Below are 10,415 nucleotides of genomic sequence, written 5' to 3'. Positions count from 1 at the left end.
TATAATATATATATATATATATATATATATATATATATATATATATATATATATATATATATATATATATATATATATATATGCTGGGTTGTGTTTATCATAAAACAATTCTCAATTAAAACCAGTAACACTTTATAATAAAGTTTAATTTGTTAACATGAGTTCACAGCATTAGTTACATGAACAATACTAATCTTAAAGTAAAGATCAGCTTAACATTTACTATCGGCCTAAATTTTTTAAGATGAAATGTTGCATCAGTTAATATTAATTAATGCAGTTTGAACATGAATACCATTTTTGGTTAACTATATCGTTAACAAAAGTTAATAAATGCTGTATGGATATATCTCATGCTTTTAAGTGTATGATAGTTAATGCATTAACTAGCTGTAATGAGGTTAGTTGCAAAGAGAAGAAGGAGGGGGGAACCGGGAGCGTGCAACACTTTAATTATTTATATAAACACACACAAAACAAAAGTGAAATGACAGCCCTTCACGGACGACTGCACATACATAAACAAAACATAACGTAAATGTCCCAGGCCTGGTCCTCTCACATCCTTCACTGTTGTCGCTCCTCCTTTTATGCTCCCGAAGCTCCTCCGAGACTTGCATTAACACTCACACCACCGGCCTCACACCATGCTTATTGTTTTCGGCCTCGTCCTGCTCGCCACATACCCACATCAAGTTTTCCCATACCCTCGACTCGAGACTGGGCTCTACTCTCCCGCGGCCCCTGGGGTGCAGAAGAGGTGAGAGAAAAGGAGGCGTAAGCATTAGGCGAGACAGAGACTCTTACAAAAAATATTGGTCCGGTTCCCAAAATGCACTGCCATCTGGTCCTTCAACAGCTGTCATGAACTCCTCCAAAATGTTTGGTGGTGGTGCTGAATAGCACTTGGTGGATGGCCCTCTGATTCCTGGTGATGCCTGGTGGACCGCAATGCCAGTACCCCATTACTTCCTCCTCCCCATCATGGAGGACGGCAGCAGGGTCTTGCTCACTGCGCATGGTGGCGAATCCTCCACTCCCTCCAGCCCCCCAGGGAACTCACTCCATCCCACCACTTCAAGCGTCTATGGCAGCATCTTCTGCTCAGCTCGACGGCACCACAGATTTCCCACAGTGGGGAGAGCTCTTCGACAGCACGTTCCTCCTTCCTCCTGGGTTTTGGCACCAATGAAATGAGGTTTGTTGATAAGGGAACAAGGAGGCGGGAACCGGCAGATGTTTAACTATAAAATAAACAAACACAAAACAAAAAGTAACACACACATAAACCAAACATACATGTCCCAGACCTAGTCTCTGGTCCCGCTCCTCCTTTTATGCCCCCGAAGCTCCACTGTGAGAAACTCAAAAAGTTGAAACTGGCCTCCATTTTAATGCTTAGCATTTAATATGCTAATGTGTGCTTTTGCTAGCTTAAAGTATGTCAACCAGCTAGTGCAATATTATAATTCAGTTGTGTAACATAAACTATATGAAATTGATGTGGACGAATAAATGAATATATGAAAATGAATGCCCGAATCATGTCAGGGAGCCATATAAATTAAACTTTGAGTAAACATAATTATGTCACTTAAAATGTATTCAGCATGAAGTTGAAGATAAATGAACAAATTATGTTTAACTTAATTGATTCATGTGCGACTGATGCACACAATTAAATCATGAAATCCGACATACTTTTTTCAGCGTGTCTACCTCACTAAAGTTAAGAAATTAGACCTTATTGTAGAGTGTTACCAAAAAACCTACTTCCATAACTGATCAAATAGTATTAGATGTTAATACTATTTGAATGGTGTTCACACCTAATTCTTTGTGTTTTCTTTACATTTTCATTTTTAAAATACCTGTAAATAAAGGCTAAATGCAAATTTAGGGTATGTTTACATGACAATGACATACAAAAGAACAAAAAAAACTAAAAATGTTCCTTGCCGTTTTTCAGAAGGCACCATTGTCAAACTGATCTGTCAGGCCAGTAGTTTGCCACTTTGTGTATCGTTTTTAGTTAAAAACAGTGTTGTGTAAATGTCCCCTATATAAATAACAGGAATTTAGGAGATAGCATACCACACATGGAGAAAATAGAACTAGGAGTAATTGAAACACAAGGCTTTAAATAGACAGGGCAAACAAAGGAAAGATGAGACACAGGTGAAACTAATCAGTAACCATAGCAACTAGCCAGTAATTAAGGAAAAGGAATACAAGTAACGGAAGCACAACAACAAAATGAATATAACTATTTAGATGTAAACCCAGGCTTACATAACTTCTGTTTTGTACCTCATGTTCTATTCCTAACTGATACATTAATATTATAATGTAAAATGACATATTTACTTATCTGAATTTCATAAGTGTCTTGGCAGAAGCCATGTTTGGGCATGGTACATGCCTATCGCTAACCCTGAATCAAACCCACAAAGATTAGAAAGTTTTCCCATCCAACACCCTGGTTAGCTGCTGTGGAGAAAGAGGAATTCAACACCAATTATATAGGGGGAAAAGGAAAAGAAACAATTCACTCGGAAGAATCTTTCATTTTTGTGGACAGAGGGAAATAAGGACCTTTTTGTATTAGCTGTAATTTTGCAATCATTGCAAAGCAATTGTAATTCAGAAATACTTTGAATTGGCCCTAGACTTAACGCACATTCATTTAAATATATATTTTATATAAATTGCTATATCCTTTGTGGATATCATTTTGAAAGGTACTTATATAACAACAAAGAAGGTTTTCATAAGCACTTTCAGTTATTATGATAAAAAACATTTTGGGAGCCAGACTCCTGAGGGCATTAATGCATGCAGTGCCTGGGGGGGGTTGAGTATTTAAGAAGCTCTACCTCAAAAGCCGCTTAGTACATGAAACAAAAATATATGTAACGTCAGTATGCAAACATATATGCACAAAGCAAACACAGTTTGATTGTACAGCCAAGTAAAACAACGCACATTTGATGCTTTGCCCAGACCCAGCTGTGAAACTATACAGCAAATCTCTAGTTTAATCACTTTCATGACCTAACCATGGCAGGACTTGAAATAAATACAGGCTAGTAAAAGAACCCCTCCTGCAAACTAAAATTCCACTTGGAAACAAAAACTTCAGCTGAATGGTTGCATTGCATTGAAAAAAAATGGCTGGTGAGAAAATTAAAGCTCATTTTAGTGTGTGTTGAAAATGGGCAGACGTTTTTATTAAATGAAATTCTGCAGCCTCCTCCGTTTGAAATGTAATAGCTTACATAAGTTGAAGTGTTAGTGTAGAGAGACTAAAAAATATAATTTAGTTTACAGGAAAAACTAACATTTTAATCTTCAGTGAACATACTGTATATTTTCATCAAAAATAATTCGTCAGATCTTATAATTTGAGAGGGGAAAAAAATGTCAATTCTTATTCAAAATAAGTTATATATGAGAAAGAGATTGTGAAAAACCATGTCATGGTAACATGGTAAAAAGTACTGATGTTTGCAAGGTGTTCTTGGCTTTTCCACACTGTTTTATTGTGAGATTTATGTGCTACAGATGCATTTTGAATCACACAGTATATCAACTCATGGAGGATTTTATAGGGAACATAACAAGGGTTTCTCTGCATTGTTACAATTGGGCCTATAAAAAAATAGGAGTGAAAGGGTGTTTTGTATAAACTCATATTTCCTTTCATTCCGAATACATTGGGTTTTTCTGCTTACTGATTTAAGATAATACCATCAAAATATGTGATTAAAATAAAACCACAAACCACCTACTGATAGTTGACCACATGACCCCAGGCTACACAGTGTTTTTACAGAACCCTTACAAGAAAAGTTCCCACAGAGTGGCTTATTGCATTAAAAAAGCCTTGAAACTAAGATGGTCATTTTGTGAGAGATGTCTGAATGACATTGAATCGTTGGTGGCCATTTGAAGAACTAGATGCCCTTTGTTTGCATAATTTTGTTGTACTACAGCTAAGAAACTCTGAGAATTCAGGGTACGTATTTAGAAACACAGTACTTTTTTCATCATTTTAAGACTGAATCTAGCAGGCATCTGGGGGACACTCACCAAGTTCTGCTTCAATTCATTAAAAATAAATACTTTAATGTAGACTTCAAATTGCATCAAAGACATTGGAGAGCACTCAGGCATGGTGTGAGTCAAGAAATTGGCAGACATTACTGAGACTTGATTGGTTTATTATGTTGGAAGCTTCCATTCCTAGATGGCTCACAGACTAGTCCAATATTGTGGACATCCTACATTTGTTTTTTAATATTGTAAGATATATCATGCCATTATGAAGTTATTTTAAGGAGTAAGTGTCATTGCATTTTCCCAACTCAATTTGAATTTGAAACCATCCATTAAATGTCCATTATTACAATTCCTCAAACACTCTTAAACACACTATGCGCTGATCTTATATCTGAATACTCCTGTGTTTGATCATAATACCTTGAAATAGAATTTAAACTGAATTGCTCTGATGCATTACATAAGCTCATTCACAACATCGCCTGCTTCTCTGCAAGTACACACATAAAGAGAAGATACTCAGGCCTTCAACTACACACAAAAAAGACGTTTAATTGACTTAAAAAAGCAGTGTCACGCAACTATGAACAAAAGAAATTCAAGTCAAGCTGACACAATTTCTTTGAGTAAATTCAAACCATTTGTATTTGTCAGTTACATAATGTTTATATGTGCACTTTATTTAATGTTTTTATGTTCAATTTATAAAAGTTTATTATGTAAGGTGAACACATTTATTAATTTAATTTACCTTGATCCATTTGCTCTACAAGTGTAAGTGAATAACTATTAAATAACAAGCATATTTTTACAAACAAGATGCAAAAATTACTCATTGGACAAACTAAATTTAATTGAGGGCAAAAATTCTATCCAATAAATATGAGCATATGTGTGCCCAGAGCCTAAACACAGGCACCCCTATTCGGTAACACCAAAATTACAGAAACTCCTCTAAATGCCCAACATAACTGAACATTACACACTAATATAAACTAACAACATCTTTCCCTAAAACATAAAATAACACTTTACTCTCTAAATGTACTCTCCTAATGCAGTCCCTTGCAAAGCATGCTGGGAACTACAGATCCACTGCCCAGTTTGTTTGTTTCACTCAGCAATGTTAACTGAACAAACACTTATTAAAGAGGAACTTCAGCGCCTGGAAGATGAACACGATCATTTGAATATACTCCAGGGTTTCTACTGATACAAAGCCATATGCTAATCGGTGAAGTAACCCTGTAAAGCTACACTGTGCAACTTTTTTAGTTTATTCTTAGCTAAAAACACTTAGTTCTTTCAAAAATATATGTGCTCATTAATGTATATTTACTTCTTTCAAGTAATAAAGTTTTCTCGTAAGTTTAAAAATGCCATTGAAAATACATACGGGTGAGGGGTTCGAATGCTGGTCGACATGTTGCCCCTCCATCTTGAAAGTACATTAGCCAAAGAGGGACATACCCATAAATTCAAGCTTCGCCTTTCGCTTTTTAACACTCGATGGCATCATGTTGAACGTGAAGAGGAGGATTGCCATGTTAATCTTGGACTTAATCGGCCACCGTAGGAGTTGGAATGAAATCAGAATTGAGAGGAACAGAAACTATTATTCACTGAATGGTCATATACCTTTTCACCGCTAGATGGGGGAAAAATATCACACAGTGTAGCTTTAAGTAAATAACATTTTTTTGTAGAAACAACTTCTAAATTTAAGTTCATGTAGTTACGGGAGTTTTTTAAGCAATGTAAACAAGGATAATTTGAGTGCAGCTAACAAGTGATCAAACTGATCCGCGTATTGTGGGCGACAGTGGCTAAGTGGTTCGATCCCCGGTTCCACCTGACCAAGTGTCGAGGTATCCTTGAGCAAGACACCCTGCTCCCGACAAGCTGGATGGCGCCTTGCATTGCTGACACTGCTGTTAGTGTATGAATGGGTGAATGTGAGGCAATATGTAAAGCGCTTTGGTGGCAATGGGTCTGTTGAAAGCACTATATAAATGCAGTCCATTTACCATTTATCTGCAGCAGATCTTGCATGATGGCCTATCATACATTCCATGAGACTCCAAAACTGGCTTGTGTAATCCATTCCAAGTCCAGGTTAATGAAACTCATACCTGAGGGAGTTTCCAAATGAACTGCCCATTTTGAACGAGTTAAATGGCCGCACTCTAAAGTTCATCAATTATGGGATGAATTTGTTTCATCTATAAAGCAGAGCTGGAGAATACAGTGATGTCATTATCTGGCTCAGTTAAGTTATCATCCAATAGTGTCAAATATAGTCGATAATATTGCAGAACATTAAGATGCCCCTTCTAAGAGAGCAAAAACCCTCAGTTGGGGGAACATTTCTCCTCTGGCCAGGAGAACGAACATCATGTGATTTAATTCAAGCTGCATCACAAATCAGATGTGGACTGATGTCATTCAGAATATTTCAACCAGTTCCTTCTGCTTGAGATTGGACTGGTCTGTGCAGAGGACTCGTCTGGTTCTTGTGGCCTTCGCTGAGGGGGATGCGGATGACAGGTGTGAGAAATCTAATCTCCTCTTAAATAGAGCAAATACAATTAGTAACAAATTATAAATACCATATTGTTTTGGACCATAAGCTCAAATAGGACTGATTATGTAAGTAAGAAGATACTACAGAGGTTGTATTTCTTAAAGAAATCACTGTATTTTAATGTCCATAGCAGAATGCTTTTGATGTTTTATGGGGCTTTTATTGAAAACATTATGACATTCTGTGTGAGCTATTTCATGTGCTTAGGAAAAGAAAAAAAGAAAAAAATCACTGAGGAAAGTACTAACAATGACAAGAACATTTTTTGGAGTTACATTAACAAGAGTGTATATATAAAGAGAGAGTGCTGAATAAAGCTAACATCATTGTGAATGATAAGAGGCATCCTTTATTCTATGCTTTGGAATTACCGCCATCTGGCCAACAGTATTGAGTTCCCCGATGCAAATCCAAACTAACTGTCATTGTTAAATGTCTGAGTGGGTATGTTCCAAATGGATAAATAAACAGACTACTACGATATCGTCACAGGAGGTCTGTTTCAAAGGCCCGTCTGGTAGTCATGGTCTCTGCTGACATTCAGGGATGTTGTGGTTATCTTTAGGTGCAGGTCCACCATCTGGTCTGGATACAGACTGAATCCGACTGACTACAGTAACCTTGGTAATGTCAGTATGAGAATGAGACAGACTGATGCTGCATTCATGAGCTACCCAGATTATCGTAAATACACGTTTCTGTTACGTGCTGATGTCATACTGAAGGAGATTCCAAGACTTCCAAACTCAAAGGATCTTTATTAATAATCAACTTGACTTTACAAGAAACATCGAACACTTATCTCAGCATATCAGGAACAGCAAGGTAGGAACATCACGACTTGACCAACAAGATGTGAACAACAAGACCGGACAAAGACAGAGTGGAACCTAGGAACTTAAATGCACACACTGATGACAGATTAATGAGGGGGAACAGGTGACACAGATGATTATACACAGATGACAATACTAAACTAATGAGGGAACAGAAAAGTGGCGGGAAACATAAGGAACATGTGACTGAAACGAAACCAGGAAGTACAGGGGAAAACACAACAGACAAAGACCCGACATGTGACAGTTTCTAGTTAAATATTGGACACGAACCCTCTCAAGTTATCTGGGAAGCTTGGGAATTTTGATACCCATTAGCCTACTCTTCATTGTTTTTTTCCACAACAGCTCATTGCCTTGTCATTAAAGTAATGGATATTTAAATTTTGTGAATTATTGTGTGAAAATAGCCTGCATGTGACCGAAATGACAAAATTCTAATGAAGGTCACAATGGTTGTCAATAAAGGGGACGCTAAATATCATTTTAGTGTCATATACCGAGTTTTGAGGTCTGTATTTCATGTTTTTGTCTCATGAGCATTGTGATGCATATAAATAATGATGTTGTCAGCAGATTATGATAAGATCTTTGCTCTCCATGGCATGCATATTTTGTACAAAATACATGAGACAAAGAACATAGTATTCAAAGTTTAAAACTTTCCAGGTGAAAGAAATGTTCATAGATACAAAATCCTCTTTGTTACTTAATATAAATAGGTAATTGTTACAGTTTGTCAGATTTGATGTCAAACAAGGCGTTTTCTTGCAACAATGAACTGACTTTTCCTTCTTTAATTTCCAATTAAAAATGACACATTTATCAATATGTCAAAAAATGACATAAGTATGTCATTCTCAAGAGAAAATTTGCAATATCATTTTACCACAGCAATAATAATGCACCCTCTTCCTCAGAGGTTAACAAGTGAAAGATAGAATCACATTCTGACACATTCTGGTCAATATTTGACCGGCTGTTCAATTTTTCCTCCCTTTTTTTCTTACATATTCTCTCATTTTCTTTCAATATGAGTAAGATGAACTGAAGAGGTGTTTCATCTTAGTTTGAGACACACCTCTCTCCCCCAATCCAATTCATAACCACCAACTGATCATTCCAGATAACAAGCCTTGTTGTATCAGGCAATCAAGTTTTTCATCAACGCCCAGATGTTACAACGGACATCAAGTGGTGGCCCAATGCCTTATTTTCACTGTTAAAGAGTTGAATTCTCATGCTAAGCATGGGCGAAAATAAATCAACGAGCTTTGTTCGGTTATGGACATCGTCGCCAATGCTGTCATCATGTTTTTAGACCACGGAATCAACAACGTCACTAAGGAAGTGTGTTTTTGGTTGTGAGGGAAAGATAACCTTGTGCAGCTTCCCAAATTACCCAGTGTTAAAGGTGTAGTATTTTTGCAGTAGAACATCCCAAAACTACGAGGCCAGTGTTATATATTTTGTTCAGTTGAGTTCTTACAATATGTTTCACACTTTTATTGCGAGAAAATTGATATTTTAACCAAGGAGCCGGGATGTCTGAGGGAGTCGTCAAATGTGTCATCTGCGTAACCCTCAGTTGCAAAAGCGCTTTACTCTTATATATATATATATATATATATACACACACACAGACAAATGGTGCAAAAGGGAAACACGGGAGAAAAAAAACGGCGCATGAGGCAAGAGAAGCTACCTTTTATTTTACGTTAGCCTATATAGCCTGTATAGGCTAGGCTATTTGAAAATGTATTTGGTAATAATTTATTCTTGAACTCAATGGACGGAAAGCTTATGCTAGAAAAGCTGCTGATAATGCATAACATAACGGATAAATAATGTTAGCGCAATACCTTACTTTAATAAACGATTTGGTTTTTAATGTAAGACTTTCATAAACACCGCATCCGTAGGGGCAGCCATTGTTTTTTCGCGGGCTACGAGACGTCAGAACTTGTAACTGGGAGTAGCCTACATCGATCTAGTACGAGTTCACGGGTGGGAAGTCACAGGTTTGCATGCCGTTCCAGTGCACTTTCACAGGTAGAAGGTTGGAAAAACACTACTGGTTGCTTGGAACGCGGCATAACTTTTGCTGGTTAAATGGTCATATCTTTCAAAGATTTTTTAATGTTAGCAAATAAATAAATAAAAAATCTCTATATATTGTTGATATGGCAACTAGTAAATACACAAAGTTTTGTCGTGTTGGCATGTGTTACAAACGTAGGTTGTTCCCTGCTCTCCCCTACCCTTTAAATGTAAGCACTTTAATGTATTAATGTTACCATCAACTTTATAGAATATGTGAAATTATTAACCTGACACTGGTTGAAAAGAAGCATTGACAAATGTTATGAATTGTTTTCATGGTTTCATGCTCTTGTTATTTAAAACAAACCATTTCTCCTAAGTGAACCCATATTAAAAGAAGTCTGGGTTGTATTTTTTGTTTTACTTGGCATACTTTTGTTCATAACTTGAGAGGGTGAGGGAATGTCACGCAACCTGGCCATATTGGCATTTGCCTCGTTTGGCTATGGCTTCTATAAAATGCCAGATGAATTTATGTCAAAATTCCATACATTTACGTGCACACATTTGTCATCAATAACAAAAGATAGTGTTTTCTCATCCCTTTTAAAGGCTGCCAAACATATTTATTTTATTCAAAATTATATGGTTAGTTGATTTTTATTATATGCAAGCTTGTTAGAAAAAACAAACATGTGGTTCATATTTTTGTTGTGACCTACTAGTTTAGGTGGATTGTGGGACATGCTATGACAAACATTTCACAGTGCAGATCTCTGGTCTCCAACAATCAGATTGTATCTCTAACATGTCAAATGAACTATTCTTGACATTCTCTCCAAACCACAAAGGACTGAAAACAAGGGTGTTGTTTCTCAGTGAAATATGCA

Source organism: Pseudorasbora parva, chromosome 6, assembly GCF_024679245.1.
Source record: "Pseudorasbora parva isolate DD20220531a chromosome 6, ASM2467924v1, whole genome shotgun sequence".
Lineage (NCBI taxonomy): Eukaryota > Metazoa > Chordata > Actinopteri > Cypriniformes > Gobionidae > Pseudorasbora > Pseudorasbora parva.
Note: the sequence above shows the minus strand (reverse complement) of the source record.